This window comes from Triturus cristatus, chromosome 4_1, assembly GCF_964204655.1.
Source record: "Triturus cristatus chromosome 4_1, aTriCri1.1, whole genome shotgun sequence".
Taxonomy (NCBI): domain Eukaryota; kingdom Metazoa; phylum Chordata; class Amphibia; order Caudata; family Salamandridae; genus Triturus; species Triturus cristatus.
Window position 1 is genome coordinate 602,542,177 of NC_140585.1, and position 22,545 is coordinate 602,564,721.

The following is a 22,545-nucleotide window of genomic DNA, read 5'->3' on the forward strand; positions in this document are numbered from 1 at the left end:
ATCAGTGATGTCATGAGTGATGTCACTGACCATGTCATGAGTGATGTAATATGTGACGTCATCAGCAGTGCATTGCGGGCGTGCGAGTTATAGTTAGCTGAACTAACTATAACGGGGGAATTTCAATGGTTTTGTACGAGTGAAAAGTCCAGCTAACTATAACGCCCCTGAAACCTATAGTTTTTTCAGTGAATTTCTAAGGTTTTTTAAGTGCTAATTCCTAACCATAACGTGCCTGAAACCTATGTTTTTTTCAGTGAATTTCAAAGGTTTTTTAAATGCTAATCTAACTATGCCTACAGAGATAGGACATGTGAAGAAAGAAGAAAAAACGCACAGAAAGAAAAAAAAGAAATGCAGAAAGAAGCAACAGAAGTCCTCAAAGACGAAGAAAAGTGCAGGAAGAAGGATAACGTGCTGAAAGAACAAACAGAAGAGCAGAAAGAAGCCTTGTTGCAAAATCATCCTGTACCCTCAACTTTTTCAGACGGATACTGGTGGTAACTGAGTCTGACTAACCAGTCCTAGAGCCAGTGCTATGTTAAAAGACACTCAGAATACAGTGAAAACATCTAAATACACTAGGGAACACTATGCGTTGGGGTCCCCCTGTGATTAGCATGACCTCCTCTGTAAGCCCCTAGTATATAATAGGGCAGGGGATTAAAACTACCTCTTAAAACGCACCACAGGGCATGTTTGCACACGTCACCTCAGGCCCCGTCCCCTCCCTTCCCCACTGTGTAAACACGCCCTGTGGCCGTTTGAAGTTGAGAGATTAAGTCCCCTTGAATCCTAAGGGTCCCTAGGGTCAAACTAGCCCACTAGGTACCTCAAGTAAGCGCCACAGAGCTGCGTTGCATAGAGGTGTAAAAAGGGGCGTGGCCTCAGAACACCTGTCTGCAACGCAGCTCTCTGGCGCATACTGGAGATACCTGTTGGGCTAGTTGGCCCTCAGGGACCCTCAGTATTGAAGGGGAATTAATTCCCCAACTTACAACTGGCCAGGGGGCGCGTTTGCAGAGTGCTGCAAGGAGGGGGCGTGGCCTCCGGCGCGATGCCGGTCTTTTATTTATTTTATTCTTTTAAGAAGGAGGGCTGTGTGGCCCCCCTTCTTTTTCTAATTAATTGGCCCTGGGGACCCTATCCCCCAGGGCCTGCACCCTAATTTTTTTTGTTGAAAAAAATTAATTTGGCCCTCCCAAGGCCTTAATCGGCCCCGGGGACCCCAACCCCCGGGTCATGCCCTTTTTTTTTTTAAATTCTTTAGGAGGGGGGCTGCGTTGCCCCCCTCCTCAGGCCACTTATGCCCCGGGGACCCCATCCCCCGGGGCCGGCCTTTGTTTTTTATTATTTTAAAAAAATATATATTTATAGAAACACCTAGGACATGCTGGACAAACCGTATGTACCTATCACCATGACGATTTGCGTGATATTCATTAAAAGGCGACTATGCATACAATGAATCCACGTGGAATGTATTTACACCGCTAGTGAAGCTCTGACGTGTCTGACGCCCTACCCTGCCTAATCCCGGCGCCCCCGCCGGTGGGTACTTTCCAAGTAGACACCCTTGTCGTTTATTTATACAAAGATGGGTAGCTATTGACTGGCACATTTAATACACACGCACACCAAGCCATTCAAAGGGGATTCGACAAAAATTCGACCAAACTATGCAAGAAACCCCCCTCACGGTTAATAAAACACACATCCACCGCCGGATGTGTAATACTTTTTATTTTACTCTCTGGAAAGGAGACGAACCTCACTTGAGAGTCACAGCGTGCTCCTGGCTGAGCCCAATGCTGTGTTACACCCACCAGTGCCCACCGAGTGCCACCCACCTCAGTGTTGTATTCCACCAGCTAGTGCGTATGCTATGACACTCTTTAGCCCATGTGCACTGTAACACCACCCCGTGAATATGTCATGCCACACTTGCCTTCGCACGGGTTATATTGCCCCATCTAACGTGCCTTCCTCGATGCCTATGTTATAACGGACAGCGCTATGCCATACTTATTACAATCTGGGATCCATATCTTTGTCACTGTGCATATGCAATGTTACACTCCCCAGCACATATTTTATATTACAACTTTAGAGACTAGTTATGTTACACAACACTGCCCTGTGCATATTACACTCCTAGGCGCATAACGCATAGCACGCGCTAGTGCCTGTGCTATCTCGCACTCTCCAATTAATCTGTCATTGCGCACAATGTATTGCATATTATATTTCACGCCCCGGTTCATCTTATATCACACTTTTTGGTGCATAGTTTACACCACATACTATATCTTGTTTTCATTTTCAATCGTGCTCTCAGGACTATGTTCTATATAACACTGCGTCCACCTACCCTTTTCACGGGCATTACATTTTGCGATGGGGGGTGGAGGGTCAGGGGGTGTTTCTCCCAAGGGAGCCCAGAGTCACAGTCACAAACGTCCTCTTCTTCCTGAATAAAAGTGAGATTATGCTGCATACTTGTTCATATTTTAAGTAGTTCGCACACACACATTTTAAAAACAATAAAGTTCCTAATACCCACCTTCTCTGAACTGTTAGCTTGCTGCCCCATCCACCTCCTCCCTATCCTCTGTTGTCTGAATCCATGGACTAGCCTCCTCCCTCCTGCCATGCATGGTCTGATGTACCAGTCCACTCCTCCTGCCCTCCATTGCCCAATTCTATGGCCCATCATTTACCTTCTGCTTAGCCTCTGTGCTTAGCTTGCTGCCCCTATTCTCCTTCCCCCTGCCCTCCGATGTCTTTGTGCATGCCCCTGCTCCATCCTTTTTGCCCACCATGTTCCATGGACCTGCCACCCCTATCTACTCTGAGTGTTATGTTGAGCTGCCACTCCCCTCCCACCTGCCTAGCATTGTCAGATGATTGCAACCTGTCCCTGCTACCTCCACCCTGCCTGTCCACATGCCATGCCCCTATCCCCTTCCTCCTGTCCTCCATGGTCCATTTTACTGCCACAACCTTCTGCCCTCCCTGGTCTGTTGTGCTGCAACTGCTCCTCCTGCCTGCCCCACGCTGTCTGTTGTGAGGCCCCTTCCCCTGAACTCTCTTGTCTGTGCCCAGGTCCTGACCCTCCCTTCTATCCTCCATGGTCCTTTGTGCATGCCCCTGCACCCTCCTTCTTGCTCATCATAGCCATTGTGCTGCCACTAACCCTCCCGCTTGCCATGCATGGCCTTCTGTGCTGCCATGGCCCCTCCCACCTTCCCTGTGTGGTCAGCTAGCTGCCCCTGACCCCCTCCCACCTTCCCTCCATGGTCTGTGTGTATGCCATCATAGTCTCATTGTTGCTCTCCATGGTGTGTCTTGTTTCTAGTGCCCATCCTGCCTGACTTCTATGGTCATCTTGCTGCTCCTGCCCTGCCCCTTGCCCCCAGCCCTCTGTCTCCATGTGCAGACCCCTATTCCCTCCCTCCTGGCTTGTCTGTTTCATTGTAATGCCCCTGATCTGTCCCTCCTGCCCTTTATGGTCTGTTATGCTGCAGCTTTCTCTCCTGTCTGTCCATTATGGTCAGCTAGCTACCATTGCCTCTTTCCCCTCTGTTCTCTGTTGTCCATGTGCATGATCCTGTCCCCTCCCTATTGCTTTCTATGGATTGTTATGCTGCACTTCCGTCCCTCATGCCCTGTGTGGTGTATTGTGCTGCTGCAAACCCTGATGCCTGCCCTGTAGGGTCAGTTTGGTGCACCTCTCCATGTCCCTCCTGCCCTCTGTTATCCGAGTCCATGTCCCTACCCCAATTCCTCCTGCCTACCATGATCCAATGTACCATACTTGCGAACATTTTGAACTTGGTAAGAGGGAGATTTTGAAAAGAAACTGGGGTATTGATTTTCCCCTTTGAGTTACATTGAAAAAGAGGAGATTGTAGACATGAGACAGATCAAATAAAGCCCATTTGAGCTTAAAAACATTGGACATTTCCTGGCAGAAACGGGTCTGTTGGCATGTATGGTTGTACTACCATTGCCTCTTCCTTCTGCCCACAATGGTCTATTATATTGCCACAGCCTCTCTTGCCAGTCCTGTATTGTTCGTTTGTTGCCCCTGCTCCCCTTTCCACTGCCCTCCATAGTCTGTTGTGCTGCCACTGCCCTTCCTGCCTGCCCAGTGTGGTCAAATTGTTGCCTCTGCACTCTCCTACCTGCCTTCAATTTTCAGAGTCAGTGCCCTTGCCCTCGGCCTCTCAACAGTATCCCAATAAACAACTAGATTGCTAACATTCTATATTTATTACAAAAGTGTGGAACGCCTGACGTCATCTTGATGTAATCAAAACTGTAATACCTAGAGCATTTCCTTTAGAAATTACATATATGAGAGGGTCTTATTTGCATCAAAATTATGGTTAGTGCTCTAATTTTTCAAATAGCGACACAGAACTTTTAAATTATTTGTAATCTTTATTTTTTTTATCCAGTTGACCACTTGATTAAATGTTGCACCTAGGGGAGAGGGTGTGGTGTTACTTCCAGAGTTGCAGACTTTGCAACTGGGGAACCAGGTTGGAGTTTCTGCTTCAGCTCAACATTCTGTGATTCTGGTCAAATCACTTAATCTCCCCATGTCTACAACCAAAATGAATTTGATCTTGTGTGATGTAACCAATGCTCATGTAAAGCACTCCAATACCTGACAAGTCTGCACTATATAAAACTGCAAATACACAAAAAATGTGTTTGGCACACTTCTGTCATTGGGCTACATGTGGGCTACATCTGGGTGATATCTGTGCTGCATTTGGGCTCTTTTGTCTCTGGTGGCCATTTTGGCAGATTTATTTGTTATGAAGTGCGTCTTTATGCATGGAACAAACTTTTGTCTCTGGTGGCCATCTTGGGAGATTTATCTGTTATGAAGTTTCCTAATTTCCTCATTTACTGCAGTCTCCTCAGTAGGAAATGCTTTCAGTTTTTTACTTTGATTACATCAAGAAGGTATTCAGATATGTCACACATTTGCTATAAATTCTAAATGTTAGCACTCTAGTTGCTCATTAGATCACTGTAGTAAAGCTACTGCTCACCACGGAAGTCTGCTGCTGGTATTAAAAGTGCATGTTTCAGTCTGCATATGAGAATTTTTTAATGAAATAGAAGGGGATTTGAGAAGTCACTCAAAATGTGCCCTAATTTTTCTTTCTATAGCACTAATCATAATTTCTATGGCAAAATGAACCCCCTCATTGTGTTCCTTTTTAAATTAAATGTTTTAAGTGTTACCAGTTTATTCTAATCAAGATGGCTTCAGGTGTGCCATACTTTTGTCATAAGCAAGACAGTAAGCGCTCTAGTTGTTCTTAAGAACACTCTGGGACATTCTGTTGTTGGGCTATACTTGGGCTACATCTGGGTGATATTTGGGCTACATTTGCGCTCTTTTGTCTCTGGAGGCCATCTTGGGAGATTTATTTGTTATGAAGTTTGCTAATTTCCTCATTTACTGCAGTCTCCTCAGTAGGAAATACTTTCAGTTTTTTATTTTGGTTCCATCAAGAAGGCATTCAGATGTGTCACACATTTGCCATAAATTCAGAATGTTCGCACTCTAGTTGCTCATTAGATCACTGTAGTAAAGCTACTGCTCACCAGGGAAGTCTGCTGCTGGTACTCAAAGTGAATGTTTCAGTCTGCATATCAGAATTTTTTACTGAAATAGAAAAGGATTTCAGAAGTCACTCAAAATGTGCCCTAATTTTTCTTTCTATAGCACTAATCATAATTTGTATGGCAAAATGAACCCCCTCATTGTGTTCCTTTTTAAATTAAATGTTTTAAGTGTTACCAGTTTATTCCAATCAAGATGGCTTCAGGTGTGCCATACTTTTGTCATAAGTAAGACTGTTAGCGCTCTAGTTGTTCGTTAGAACACTCTGGGACATTCTGTCATTGGGCTATACTTGGGCTACATCTGGGTGATATTTGTGCTACATTTGGGCTCTTTTGTCTCTGGAGGCCATCTTGGTAGATTTATTTGTTATGAAGTTTCCTAATTTCCTCATTTACTGCAGTCTCCTCAGTAGGAAATACTTTCAGTTTTTTATTTTGGTTCCATCAAGAAGGCATTCAGATGTGTCACACATTTGCCATAAATTCAGAATGTTAGCACTCTAGTTGCTCATTAGATCACTGTAGTAAAGCTACTGCTCACCAGGGAAGTCTGCTGCTGGTACTCAAAGTGCATGTTTCAGTCTGCATGTCAGAATTCTTTTATGAAATGGAAGAGGATTTGAGAAGTCAAAATGTGCCCTAATTTTTCTTTCTGCAGCACTAATCATAATTTCTATGGCCAAATGAACACCCTCATTTTGTTCCTTTGTAAATTAAATGTTTTAAGTGTTACCACTTTATTCCAATCAAGATGGCTTCAGATGTGCCATACTTTTGTCATAAGTACGACTGTTAGCGCTCTAGTTGTTCGTTAGAACACTCTGGGACATTCTGTCATTGGGCTACACTTGGCCTACATCTGGGTGATATTTGGGCTATATTTGGGCTCTTTTGTCTCTGGTGGCCATTTTGGGAGACTTATTTGTTATGAAATTTCCTAATTTCCTCGTTTACTACAGTCTCCTCAGTAGGAAATACTTTCAGTTTTTTACTTTGATTCCATCAAGAAGGCATTCAGATGTGTCACACATTTGCCATAAATTCTGAATGTTAGCACTCTAGTTGCTTATTAGATCACTATAGTAAAGCTACTGCTCACCAGGGAAGTCTGCTGCTGGTATTGAAAGTGCATGTTTCAGTCTGCATGTCAGAATTTTTTAATGAAATAGAAGAGGATTTGAGAAGTCACTCAAAATGTGCCCTAATTTTTCTTTCGCTAAAACAAACAAATGATGGACGGAATGCTGACAATGCAGACATTCTCCCCCAGTCAAGAGATCTGGGTTAAATCCATCGTTCTTTTGCCCACTACACCACCCCAGTTTAGACATGGCCATATGCAAATCAGTCTTGACCCTGTGCCTCATGGGAACAGTCCAGCCCGAACTGCCAATCCATGTCTTCCCTGGACCGGAATCAAGCATCCTAGGACCGGTTTCTGGCTATCAGCCGTCATCAGCCAGGATAGATTGACTCCAGTGGCGTAGTGAGCACGGGTCCCACGTCTGGGAATACCCATCCCACTTAGGGCGAAAAGCGCTACAACAAACAAATGATGGCCGGAATGCTGACAATGCAGACATTCTCCCCCAGTCAAGAGATCTGGGTTAAATCCATCGTTCTTTTGCCCACTACACCACCCCAGTTTAGACATGGCCATATGCAAATCAGTCTTGACCCTGTGCCTCATGGGAACAGTCCAGCCCGAACTGCCAAGCCATGTCTTCCCTGGACCGGAATCAAGCATCCTAGGACCGGTTTCTGGCTATCAGCCGTCATCAGCCAGGATAGCTTGACTCCAGTGGCGTAGTGAGCACGGGTCCCACGTCTGGGAATACCCATCCCACTTAGGGCGAAAAGCGCTACAACAGCGCTGGACCGGAATCAAGCATCCTAGGACCGGTTTCAAACCGGTCCTAGGATGCTTGATTCCGGTCCAGTGAAGACATGGCTTGGCTGTTCGGGCTGGACTGTTCCCATGAGGCACAGGGTCAAGACTGATTTGCATATGGCCATGTCTAAACTGGGGTGGTGTAGTGGGCAAAAGAACGATGGATTTAACCCAGATCTCTTGACTGGGGGAGAATGTCTGCATTGTCAGCATTCCGTCCATCAATTGTTTGTTGTAACGCTAATTTTTCTTTCTGCAGCACTAATCATACTTTCTATGGCAAAATGAACCCCCTCATTGTGTTCCTTTTTAAATTAAATATTTTAAGAGTTACCACTTTATTCCATTCAAGATGGCTTCAGGTGTGCAGTACGTTTGTCATAAGTAGGACTGTTAGCGCTCTAGTTGTTCTTTAGAACACTCTGCGAAGCTGCAGTAGAACACAAAGGAATCAACTGACAGACTCTACCCTTGTTGGATGTACATGTTTTACTGAGAATGTCAGACTTCATTCTCACATGACTGAGAAAGATAATGTGAATTTACAGAAAATATGCTCTCAGTTTAGCTTATAGATCACTTTCCAAACCTCTGTGGGAAAAGCATGAGAAAATGGTTTTCTCTCAAACATGATTCATGATATCACAGAAAAAGGCTTTTTCACATGGTAAAATCACCTTAGAACACACCACAATTCCTAAAAATGAGTATGGTACCATCAACAAATGATTTATAATGTAACTAAAGTCTTAAAACCTTCTATTAACTGCAATGCTTTTTAATGAGGTGCTATCATGTATATTGGTCCCAAGATGGCTGCCAACACTTCTTGGATGAAGTGCTGAGAGCCAATCAGATCTCACGATGAGATGTGAGGTTAGGCTCCGCCCAGATATACATGTGATTTTGATTTTGATTTTCTCAGGAACTACTGAACAGATTGACACCATATATGCAAAAGGCACATGCCTGACCTGAGGACTACCTCTTTGCCAAATTTCATGTAATTCTGTTCAGCCGTTCGGGCTGTACCTTCGACTAAAGGTCCTATGGGAAAATGCATGGGGAAAACGTGTTTTGGGACCCCCCTTTTTTCTCAGCCCCCGCTTGACGAATCACCCCGATACTTTCTGGGTAGAAGCTGAGCGGAGCGCCCCATTAGTTTTGATAATTTCACGAAGATAAGTCAACCGGCGCCAAAGTTATTCAAAATAGAATTTTCAGATTTCCTATGGGAACTCAGTCCTAACTATAACTATCTACTGGCGACCGTCAGTAGATAATATATATATATATACACACACACACACACACATAGGTATCTGTATATGTAGATATATGTATGGATGGATATATATATATATATCCTCACCAGCACCCCTTGCTGATTGTACTGCCTCCTTCGTCCATTATGACTCCTGCCCATGCTGTTCAGTCCCAGTCTGCTTGCTTTGTTTTAAGATGTTTGAACTTAAGTTCTGTGATTTTTGCTGGCTTTGGCTTTTGGGCTTTGTTTTCCTCTGGTCCACGAGCTTGACTGCTCACCAGACACCGTGCCCGCCACCCGCTTCTCCGCCCGCTTCTCACCACCTGCCACCCCAGCTCCCCTCTTAGGAACTACTTAATGGAGGCTGCAGTGTGACTGCGCAGCAGACGCCTACAGTGGGCAAGCCAAAGGCAAACCCTTCAGTGCCCCTCCATGCCTGTTTTTGCCTGGACCACGTCCAGAGCCTGGAACCCTGGATCTCCCCCAATCCACCACTACTCTGAAGCCGAGCTCATTGCCCTGAACTCCAGGCCCCACAACGTGAACTGGTGCCACACAACCGCTTGAAAGCAGGACCTTTCACCTCTTGCTGCTGCTGTTTCTTCTGCAACACCGGAACTCTAGCACATACCACCACCCCACTGGCAATGACTACCCCCTACAACCCCACTGTCACCTGGTCAACACCCAATTCCTCTGCAAGCACGCAAGCACGCAATCAAGACACCATCGCCATCCTCGACCCCTACATTGTCTTCCTTGCCAAGACCTCAATCAACTCTGCCTCCACACCAGATATCACCACCACCACACCCCTCAGCTACAAGATGGTTCACCAAGACTGCATTAATAAACACAGAGGTGGAATTTCCATAATACACAAGGAATCCATCCCATGCACTACCGCTATGGATGACTACACCTCAATCATTGAGCACCTCAACTTCAAAGCTCAGAATTGATAGCAAAATCACCATCTAAAGGCCCCCCGGACCCCACCCTGGCCAACACCACATTTTTCTCGGGTAACTCAATTTCCACCTTAATGACCACAACGATGCCAACACCGTCAACATTCTGGACAGCATGAGTAACATTGGCCTTTCTCACATAGTCACCGACCACACGCACATGGCAGGAAACACACTGGATCCTATCTTCATCGCCAGCAACTGAGTAAAATACAGCCACATCACCGGGCTCAGTTGGATACACCACACAATTGTCAATTTCACTTACACAACAGCCACCAACAGCCCCGATCAGCACCTCTCACCACAACTGGACAGAGCAACTAAGAGCCAATGGACTGCCGCCCTCAACTCCTCCTCAACACATCCTGGAATGTCAATCAAGCTGTCAAAAACTTCATCACCTGGATCTCCAACAGCATGGACAGAGCCACCCCAGCAAACCCTCCAAGCCCAACAGACCCTCTCGACAAGCCAACTGGTACAACCTGGAACTGAGAACCTCCAAACGCAACTGCATACAATTGGAAAGGAGATGCCGCACCACTAAGGTACCCACCATTGGACCACATTCAAGATTTCACTCAGCCAGTACGACAGACTCCTGAAAGACACCAGAAGGCTTCTTCTATGACAAGATATCCGCCATCTACAGAAACCTCAAACCCCACCCACCACTGCAGATACCCTCAGACTCTTAGATCCTACAGCTACCCCCGCCGACAACAGGATCAGTATCTGGAACTAGCTCAACACACAGAACACCATTGACATTATGGATTCTGTCCACTCCAGATCTCCCACAGATTCTTACCCTCACCACATGTTCAAACTCCATCAGCAGCAACCTCACAGACATCTTCAACATGTCCATCACCTCAGCCACTTTCCCGTATGACTGGAAACATGGCAAGATCAAACCCCCCTCAAGAAACCTTGCTGTGGGAAAACCCCCACAGACCAAACCCGTAACCTGGCTCTTTGAGTGAAGTGCCTGAGCTGCCTGGGCCTAGTGCCTGGATACCTTCATGGGTGATTAGTGTACTCCGCAAATCCTGATTTGATTGATTGACCATGTCATGAGTGATGTAGTATGTGAGGTAATAAGCAGTGCATTGCAGGAGCATAAGTTATAGTTAGCTGAGGTAACTATAACTGCTGAATTTCTGGCTTTGTATGAGTGAAATGTGAGCCTAACTATAACGTCCCTGTAACCTTTGTTCACTTACTTGAGGTCACGACCCTGTCAACACCACCCGGGGTCCGGGCATTAGCCCCAGAAACTTGTTTGGGGGGACCTTGTCAATTACCGTTGCCGGTGGTCCTTTGATGATCTTTCTTTCTTTCATTTGAATGACACCTATTTGATGTGCACCATGGCGTATTACAATGCGAGCCAATGTGTTTCATTTATGCTGTGAAGTAACAATGCATATGTACACACTCACAAGTGATTTATAACATTAAGTTGTGGAATTTACTTTGTATATATGTTACATACATACAGCTCCAAGTTGGCCGCCAGGTATTTCCCTTGGTGTAATGGCCTTCACTGTGAGTCCTTTGATTTATTCTCCACATTTGTCTATGTAATGCGTTTTTCCCCAACACTCAGTTTGTGATCAAGACAGTCGATCTGTAGAAACACGTAAGCAACTGATGAATAAACTCTTGCACTTAGTCCACAACCTCTGAGTGTACGTAATTTATTGGACTCTCGAGTGGGAATTATCTGTACGGTTTTAGCTCCACCAGACTGCAGGCGGGGATCCCAGGAGGAGCTTCCTGATTTTTCAATATATATATATATATATATATATATATATATATATATATATATATATAAACAAACAGCATCGTCTCCGCGCTTCCTCGCGCCTTTCCGCGCTGTTCGGCGAACAGAGACTACACGAATCCCAGGTAATTGGCACAGATGAGATATTTATTTCAGAGCTGCAATCTGACGCGTTTCGGACAGAATGTCCTTGCTCACAGATAATCAGATATCACCCGCCATGTTTTTAAATTTGCTGAGTGCAAACCTCGTGATTAATAGACATAGACAAAATACTATGCAGGTATCCACTGTGTGAAACATTGGTTAGTCTGTTTTCTAAAACAACATGATACTATGTCAAAAACATAATCGAGTTTTTTGAGACATGGCAAGAAATAAATAAAACCATTTGAAACTTGAATTCTTAAATGCAATTATGGAATCGAATATCAGTGTTGCAGAAAAATTGCCAATCGGATTCTGGCACAAAAATTTCTAATCATGTCAAAAATGGAAATAAGACACTAGCGGTGTGTGAATATGAAAGCTATATACTTCTTGGTCATCAATATATCAAAATTATACCTTGTATTGTAAACATGGCTCAATGTGCAAAAATATTGGTTTGTATAATAGCTGCCTAAATGCATCTAATGAATATTTGCAAATCACGCAAAATTGTATGTAAATCTATACATCAAAACAAACATAATTTTGCAAATTATGCTTATCATTGTAAACATAGTTCCATGTGCAAAAATAGCTGATTACATTAAAAGACCATACGAAGCAATTCATTCACCGCATAGTAGCTGGATACTAACTTTGTGCAAATATCGTGAAATGGTAGATGAATTTGAAACCCTTTTGTAAGTACTGCCATCTGTCTGTGGCTTATACGTCTATAATTGTATTTACTATTCAAATACCGAATTGTAATCATCAATTGCAATATTATAACCCTGCAAGATGACTTAATTGAAGCCCAATGTTCCACTAAATGAGTGTTAATGCATAAAGTGCTAGTTCTACATAAAAGCCCCATGAAAAAGAAGGAAATGTGCAATGTGTATTGATTAAAAACAGTTGTGTTGCAAGGAGGCCAGTCGCATTAAATGTACCAACAAACGTCACCCCTAAAAAGACCTAGAATATAAATTTGAGATTCGGCATATTGTTACTAGTGTGAACTAATTCATAAGAAATGATACAGGTCTTCTGCGGTATTTAAACCGTTAGGGAATTTACTATCTATTTCTAATATGACCTTAGATTCCATCCTTCTTAACATCTTGTCTCTATCGCCTCCCCTGCGTGGTTTCGGAATCGCCGATATTACATAGTATTTCAAACATTGCAAATCATTGTTGTGCATTTGTTTGAAATGCCTGGTTACTGGATACGAGCTATCGTTGTTGACGATAGCCTGAAGATGTTAATTCAGGGCTACTCTTGGCAATTTGGGTTTTCATCGAGGGTCCTTTTCTATAAGTGATGTTGGAAGCCTCGGAGCTAAAACCGCATCAGTCAGAAGTATTGGCCAACTGCGAGTAATGAAGGCTCTGATTTTCCTTTCTTGTTTATTGAAAGTGGTTACAAATCTGGGAACTGAATTGATGTCCCTTTCATCAAATACAGTCTTGTTAGATCCCGTGGTGGCAAATAGTGAGGTCCTTGATTTTGCGTTTATTTTCTTAACAGCCTGCTTAAGAATAGATTTTTTATAGCTCCTCTGTTTGAATCTTGTAAGGGCTTGATCCGTGCAAATTGCCAGATCCTCCTCTGTGCTGCAAATTCGCTTAAGTCTTAATAGTTCACCATATGGGATGTTGTTGATTATGTGTCAGGGGTGGGCACTGCTGGAATGCAATGTGGAATTGCCTGCAGTGCTCTTCCTTTGCAAAGTGGTTGCTATTTTACTCTCACGAATAAAAATACTCACATCCAAGAAATCTACATGCTTCCTACTAATATGCGATGTAAATTTTAAATTCTCATGATTGACATTGATCTCATCAACAAAATCCCTGGCGCTTTGTTCATCGCCTCTCCATATGATAAAAACATCATCGATGTATCTCATCCATTCAGAAACATGATCATTAAATGCGGAGCCATTAATGCGCTTGAGGACCTGCTCCTCCCACCAGCACACGTGTAAACACGCGTAGATGGGGGAGAAGCAGGCCCCCATAGCCACGCCCCTTTTCTGCAAATAGATGTCATTGCCAAACAAAAAATAGTTGTTATTCAGACACCAAGATACTAGCTCAACAATCATTTTGTTGTGGCTATAGCACTCCAACGGTATAGTACCTAAAAAATATTTCAGTGCTTTAAGCCCAGTAGAATGTTCTATGTTAGTATAAAGGGATTCGATATCCAGTGTGATGAATACCGAATCCGCAGACCAAGGATTGTTCTTAATCTTTTTGAGAAAATCCCGGTGTCTTTGATATAAGTTAGCAAACATTTGACTAGATCTTGTAAAAAGAAGTTGATGTATTGAGTGATGTTTTCTGCCACACTCTGGATTGCAGATATTATAGGCCTCCCAGGGACTGGTACTGTCTTTTTGTGTACCTTAGGTATAAGGAATAATCTGGGCAGAACAGGATATTCAACATGGAAAAAACGGAATTCCTCTGTTGAAATCATACTTTCTCTTTTCCATTTGAAGAGAGCTTTTTTCAAACCTTCTCTGGTGTCATTGTAATTTTTCAATGTAGATTTTTTCATAGCACAAGGGATCACTCAAATGTCTCTGTGCTTCTGTGAGGTAATCTTTTTGTGGCCAGATAACAATGTTGTCACCTTTATCTGATGTGGTGACAATTATTTGATGATTATTACTCAGTTTCTTGACCAATTCTGCATATTGGTTTTCCTGTTTGCTTTTATATCTTCTACGGCGTTTTATTTGGTGGTGCAATGTTTTGAGGTCTTCAACTATTGCATCTTGAAAGATGTCAATCGTGTCCTTGGGCATATTTGGTACAAAACTGGATTTGGGTTTGAAAGGACTCATGTTGGCTCCCAGTTGTGTGACAGCTGCTCCAGTTAGCCTTTGTTGGGTAGATGCCTCGTCATCTGCAATGCGCTCATTGTCTGTGTTGGTAAGAACACGTTAATTCATTGTTAATAAAGTTGCAGCATCAGATGCTAAAAGGTCAGTGCTGGGTTGCTTGTCTGGACCTAGCTCATATTCTTTTAGACCATCCTTGATGATGAAGAACTTCTTTAACTTGAGTTTACGAATATAACAAAAGACGTCAATACGTGTCCGTGTATAGTTAAAGTCACTTATGGGACAAAAAGACAAACCAAGGCTGAGAAGTTGTTTTTCAGCTTCAGAAAGGGTGATGGAGGAAAGATTTATGATGGTGTTGTCATCTGGTATTGTTTTTTTCCCCAGTACTGCTTTTTTGATTTTTTGTAACCGTTTCCGCTTTTTTCTGCGTTCCCACCTCCTTGCGATGATTTTTGTTCTTTTTTCTTCTGATTCCTTGGTCTTAATGTCTGGCGACGATCCACCACTAAAAATTCGATTTCTTCACCTAAATCCAAGACTTTAGACTTGTCTGTTTTTCTTATTGTATTAATGCTGTCATCATCAGATGATAAACTACTCGTCATGGAATCAATTTCACTGCTCACCGAAACTTCATCGATAGGCACATTTGTCATAGATCGAGTGCCCGCTGTTATGTTTGAAACCTTTTCATTTAGTTTAGATCTTTTTGCGTTTTCATATTTTTGTGCAAAAGTGTAAATACGCCCCTGCTCATAATCTTCCTTATCACAAACGAATTTATACACCTTGCGAGCCTTGATTTTTTCTTCCTGTTTAACCAGGCGTTCTTGTATTTCTTTTCTTGACCTGGTTATAAGGTCATTAGGTTCAAACTTCGTGAGCTGCTCATTTATTTAATCAATTTCGGTGATGAGGGCGAGCATATTTGACAAGTATCTTGACTAGAATAGTAGACGCCTCCAAATTGCTATGACCCCATTCTTTTAACATCTCTGGGTTGGGGCTCTCGTAACTCAGTGCTAATAAAATCCGTAGTCCCCTCGGCACCTGCCCCTCCTCAATGTATTTGGACAGGGATTTGTGCTCCCACCACTTTCTCATTTTGGAGCGCATGCATCTTTCCAAGCGTTTCAATAAACTTTTAATTTGTCCTTCATTGGAATTGTCTGAAATGCCAGGAGCAGACATGTCCCCTTTTTTGTTTGTTTTGGGGAGATTAGAGAATAAAGCATCTGCGGCGGCCTCCCTGCCGCGAACCACCTCCGCTGACATGATTATGCAAGCTCTCTTATTTGTGTTAAATATTTTGGAAACCCTCCCGTATGTATTGGGGCTCCCTGTGCCATAACGTCCTCCCCACCGATGCAGATCACCACCTCTCTTACCGCCTGCATGAACAGCTTACAACCAAAGCTTGAATTCCGCCGTAGTGTTTCCTTTGTTGCGGTGTTCGTATGTGGCTGCAATCAGGGGCTGCCGCCGGACAACCTCAGCTTGCGAAACATGGGTGCACTGGTTGATGGTGGCAGCCAACTTGCAGGGAGTGGAATTGTCACAGAAGCAACCACCTTCCGAATTATCATATAAACAAACAGTGTCGTCTCGGCACTTCCTCGCACCTTTCCCCGCTGTCCGGCAAACAGAGACCACACGAATCCCAGGTAATTGGCACAGATGAGATATTTATTTCAGAGCTGCAATCTGACGCGTTTCGGACAGAAGTCCTTGCTCACAGATAATCAGATATCGCCTGCAATGTTTTTAAATTTGCTGAGTGCACACCTCATGATTAATAGACATAGACAAAATACTATGCAGGTATCCACTGTGTGAAACATTGGTTAGTCTGTTTTCTAAAACAACATGATACTAGGTCAAAAACATAATCAAGTTTTTTGAGACATGGCAAGAAATAAATAAAACCACAAAAATTTCTAATCATGTCAAAAATGAAAATAAGACACGAGCGGTGTGCGAATATGAAAGCTATATACTTCTTGGTCATCAATATATCAAAATTATACCTTGTATTGTAAACATGGCTCAATGTGCAAAAATATTGGTTTGTATAATAACTGCCTATATATATATGTACCCGTGATCAAGGTCTGAGGACAAACCGAAACGTTGGGCTATTGAGCTGTTTATAAAACGTTGTTGCCTCAATAAATGAATGCAACTTCAACCCGTGAGTGCGAGTAGAATTTCTCTTTTGGGAAGCTCGTGATAGTATATATATATATATTCAGTGAAAAAACCATAGGTTTCACACATGTTATAGTTAGCTGGACATTTCACTCGTAAAAAACCAATGAAATTCCCCCGTTATAGTTAGTGCATTCAACTATAACTCACGCAACCGCAATCCTCTGCTGATGACATATGTGTCTTTATGAAAAAAAAATATTTGTAATATATGTATAGCTAAAATTTAATGGAAGAAAACATGGGCAAATAAGTGTCTAAATACAGTATTAGCATCAGCAGAAGATTGCGGTCGCGTGAGTTATAGTTGCCTGCACTAACTATAACGGGGGAATTTCATTGGTTTTTTACGAGTGAAATGTCCAGCTAACTATAACATGTGTGAAACCTATGGTTTTTTCACTGAATTTGCAAGGTTTTTTAAATGCTAATTCCTAACTATAACGTGTGTGAAACCTATGGTTTTTTCAGTGAATTTGTACGGTTTTTTAAATGCTAAGTTACTTTACGCGCACCGCGTGCCCACGTTACGCTAGATGGGCCATGTACGCACGATGCGCTTCGCGCACCGTGCGCACATGGAGGACATATGATGCGCTTCGTTGTGAAAGGTAATATTTTAATTTTTCACAACTGTGATATGCCATTCAAACAAATGGTGCCCTTCGGGCACCATTTGCACATGGGGTGGGGAGAGTAATTTTTACCGTACGCGTACGGTAAGCGTAATCGGCGAAATTATCGAAAAAATTAAAATTCCGTTTTTGGCCTTGGGGGATCTTTGAGGACTCCCTCAACATGGCTAGGTGCTTAGGAGCTGTCTAAACAGCCCCTTTACATGTTTTTGGGCTTTGTTTTTTAAGCCCCGATCAGACTGCAAGAGAGAAAATGGCGGCCGCCGCTTCCTGGTTTCGACCGATTCGAATGTTTACTAAGATCTAACAGCCAATCAGAATCGCGCTCGCGCACCGCGGCGTGCGCGTACGGTAAGCGCACCGTAAGCGCACCGCAAGCTGGCTCAGATATATATATTGATTTAAAGGCTATTTTCTCCGAATCTACTGAACAGATTTACACCAAACCTACAAAAGGCACTTCCTTGACCTGAGGACTACCTCTCTGCCAAATTTCAAGTAATTCTGTTCAGCCGTTCGGGCTGTAGCTTGGACTAAAGGTCCTATGGAAAAATGCATGGGGAAAACGCGTTTTGGGACCCCCCTTTTATCTCAGCCCCCGCTTGACGAATCCCCCCGAGACTTTCAGGGTAGGAGCGGAGCATAGCGCCCCATTAGTTTTGAAAATTTCGCGAGGATTCGTCGACTGGCGCCAAAGTTATTCCAAATAGAATGTTGCGGTTTTCCTATGGAAACAGGGTCCTAACTATAACTACCTACTGGCGACCGCCAATAGGTAATATATACATATATATATATATATATATATATATATGTTTGCCTGAAGGAGTATGCAGTACAAACAGAGCATCTGAATATATATGTATATATATATATATAATCTACTGGCGGTCGCCAGTAGATAGTTATAGTTAGGACCGTGTTTCCATAGGAAATCTAAAAATTCTATTTTGAATAACTTTGGCGCCGGTTGACGAATCCTCGCGAAATTTTCAAAACTAATGGGGCGCTCCGCTCAGCTCCTACCCTGAAAGTCTCGGGGGGATTCGTCAAGCAGGGGCCGAGAAAAAAGGCGGTCCCAAAACGCGTTTTCCCCATGCATTTTCCCATAGGACCTTTAGTCGAAGGTACAGCCCGAACGGCTGAACAGAATTACTTGAAATTTGGCAGAGAGGTAGTCCTCAGGTCAGGGATGTGCCTTTTGCATATATGGAGTCAATCTGTTCAGTAGTTCCTGAGAAAATTGCATTTAAAAGCACATACATATCTATAGCCGCACACCGTGCGCGCACCGTGCGCGCACCCTAACGTGCGCGAGCGTAATTCTGATTGGTGGTTACATGTCAGTCAACGTTCGAATCGTTCGAAATCAGGAAGTGTCGGCCGCCATTTTGTTTGTTTTCAGTACGAGAGTGAAAAAGGAAGGTGGCGAACGTGAAAAGGGGGCAGGGTAGAGAGTTCCTGACCCCCTAGCCTTTGTCAGGGGGTCCCTGAAGGACCCCGAAGACAGAAACATTTTTTTAATTATTTTTTTTTTAAATCACGGGGGTGCGCGCACCGTGCACGCATGGTGAAAAACAATTTAAAAAAAATTTAATACGTAGTTTATTGTTAAATAAATATATAAACAAATAATAATACAAACATAACTTAGCATTTAAAAAACCGTACAAATTCACTGAAAAAACTATAGCTTTCACAAACGTTATAGTTAGGAATTAGCATTTAAAAAACCTTGCAAATTCACTTAAAAAACCATAGGTGTCACACATGTTATAGTTAGGTGGATATTTCACTCGTAAAAAACCAATTAAATTCCCCCGTTATAGTTAGTTCAGATAACTATAACTCGCGCGACCGCCACTCTATCACAAGGATGATGTCATCAGTGATGTCATGAGTGATGCCACTGACCATGTCATGAGTGATGTAATATGTGACATCATGAGCAGGATTGTGGGCGCGCGAGTTATAGTTATCTGAACTAACTATAACGGGGGAATTTCATTGGTTTTTTACGAGTGAAATATCCACTGAACTTTAACATGTGTGAAACCTATGGTTTTTTAAGTGAATATTTTGGAGTTCGATTGTATGGAACCACAGGGCTTGAATGTAGATGAAGATCTACATACTTGTCTGTATAAAGGAATGTTTAGGTTGCCAAAGAAATTAAATCTAGAAATGAAAATAGTCAAAGACCCTGGAAAGTAGTTTGGTAGAGGTATATAAAATGAGACAATCCCTCTCAACTAATATCGAAGTAAAAGATGCCGTACATTTAATGAACTATTTGTTTAAAGAGGAAGCTACATTAAACAATTTTTTAAAAGTAAAGAGGGACCCAGATATTTTATGGTAGTTAGGCTAGGAGCATATATACTGAGGAAATATGAATTTTTATGATCGATTGTGTCCCCTATCTTAGACCCCAACGGCTCCATGTACATGCTACAAGTACATGTATGTTCCCTCCACTTCAAGCTATGAAGACGCAAATACAATTGTGTCCAACGTCCACATGTCCTCTTTCAGATCCGCCATGAATGGGTCGAATATTCCGTTCCTAAGTATGCCTTGCCACCGTCTTTATATGGTATACTTTTCACGTTCTTCAGCTCTGGCAAGGTAGGCCCTGAATTCTGCCATCGAGCTTTTCCTGCCTTCTGCCTCTGAATGCTCCAGCCTGGACCTGTATCTGTATCCATGACCTTTGTCTTACTTCCTGCGCGGCTAACGGTGCCTGGCCCGGCCTGTTGCCTGCCAAAACTGTATTCAGCCTTCAAGTTATCTGCTCCGCTCCTCGAGAAATGCATTCCTGTCTAGTAGTTTAGGTAAACATTCTTCCAGCTACAGAGCAAAGGGCCCGGCCTTACTATCTCCGTGCAAGTAATTCATGGCTACTGTTGCCATGGGAGGCCCATGCCCCCTCGCATCTCATGTAGACACGTAGACGCTTATACACGCACTAGTAGTTAGTATAGGATAGCCTCTGCCTGAGAGACCTTTCCTTCCAGATAATACAGTTCCTTAAACACAAGATATTAGATACGATTTGGGATTAGGTTGTTCTGACATCCCAGACTTCTGTCTCCTCATGTAGGGCTAAATGTCAAGTCCCCTTCACCCTCCAGTTACACGTCAATCACACGTCATGCTACTGTGCGCGCATCTCTGCCAAGTATTTCTGCTGACTTTGCAGGATTCACTTATGGATCCACCCACCTGTGTCATCATCATAATGACGTTTCTAGTGCACGCCTTCATGCACGCCTATTGTAACGCCTTTATTCATTACGTATGTGTATTCTTATCTCTCTTCTCAGCTGTCACGCCTTCTGCATATGTCTTTACTGTAATGCATTTACTATATATATGATAACCTGTCAATAAAGTATTGCTCTATCCCTTCCCGAACCTTCGTGGTGACGGAATACGATTGCCTGGTTCGAACCAATTCCTTTGTAAGGAATAAACCCATTTTAAAACCTCAAATACCACGGATTCTGCCTCTTATTTTTACTGAGTTATTCTTATTGAATTTTACCGCATAAATTAAGTACAGGTAATTAAAATTTACCACAATACAATAAGGAAACCTTTTAAATGTATTTTAAGTGTTAAATAGTACTGTATGACCAAATCAACACCAATGTGGTAATTGTTTACATTGATTTACTTGAAGCACTAGCACTTTATTGAGAGAGATCTGAATAAGGAGTATATGTTTACATTTAATAAGCATTAGCACTTTGTAAACAGATGAAGAAATGGTATATACACGCACTAGCACTTTATTGAGAGAGATTTGAATTAAGAGTAAATGTTTACATTTAAAAAAAGCACTAGCACTTAGTAAACAGAACGAGATGACAATAAGCACTTGCTGTTTATCTTGTAAATCGATGTGTGATTATTAAGCAATTACATGTATAAATATTTCGAAGTAATATATGCCCATGAAAACATTGTGTTGGAACAGTTGTTCATAATGACAATGAAGGAAATATGCAAAAGGCACTGAAGCGAAAGAACATTTCAAAATGGTGGCCGCATTTTCCCTACCTTTCACCATGGTAATGAAAATTGAGTAGTCCCTCATCTATGTCACATGTTTTCTTTAAAAAAGAGAAATGAATGGTTGTTCACTATCGTGAACAAGGTGGCGAGAGGCCATCGAAACGCGTTGATGTGAACTCATCAATAAAGAAAAGCTGAATGAAAAAAAACCCTTGGAGTGCAGTGTGGTTACTGTTGAAGCTGTCTGTAACCTTATGCTGAATATATATATATATATCGCAAAGGGCCTCACCTTGAAACTTTTCAACAACTGGGACCGTCTGAGGTGGCGACAGTGCTGCGCGTCAGCCAGCGATGTGCTGGGACTCCACTTGGTGTTCGAAAAGCCGGTCACTGAACGGGCTATCCTGTCGGATGTGGCATAGCGCACTGCAAGCGGTCTTGAGTACGGCGGAGTCTTCAAAGAGAGGTATTGCACCTTTAAATGTGAGCTGGGGGAGAGTCTCTGACTCGATGGGAGTGGCGGTAGCAACATCTAAATAGACCCCAGGTGATAATCACTCACCGACGAACTGGCACTGAGGAAAGCTGATGGAAGCTGAAATGCATCTGCCGAGAGGTTCTCTTTTCCTTTGGACTCTGCTTTGAACTTGGTGAAAATAAAAACCTTTGCGAGACGTACCCTGGCTGTGTCGAACCCTTTATGTATATATATTATCTACTGGCGGTTGCCAGTAGATAGTTATAGAGTTATAGTTAGGACCATGTTTCCATAGGAAATCCGCAACATTCTATTTGGAATAACTTCGGCGCCGGTTGATGCATCCTCGCGAAATATTCAAAATAGGTGGGGCGCTCTGCTCCGCTCCTACCCTGAAAGTCTCAGGGGGATTCATCAAGCGGGGGCTGAGAAAAAAGGGGGGTCCCAAAACGCGTTTTCCGTAGGGACCTTTAGTCCAAGGTACAGCCCGAACGGCTGAACAGAATTACTTGAAATTTGGCAGAGAGGTAGTCCTCAGCTCAGGGAAGTGCCTTTTGCAGGTCTGGTGTCAATCTGTTCAGTAGTTCCTGACAAAATCAAAAGTAAAATCAT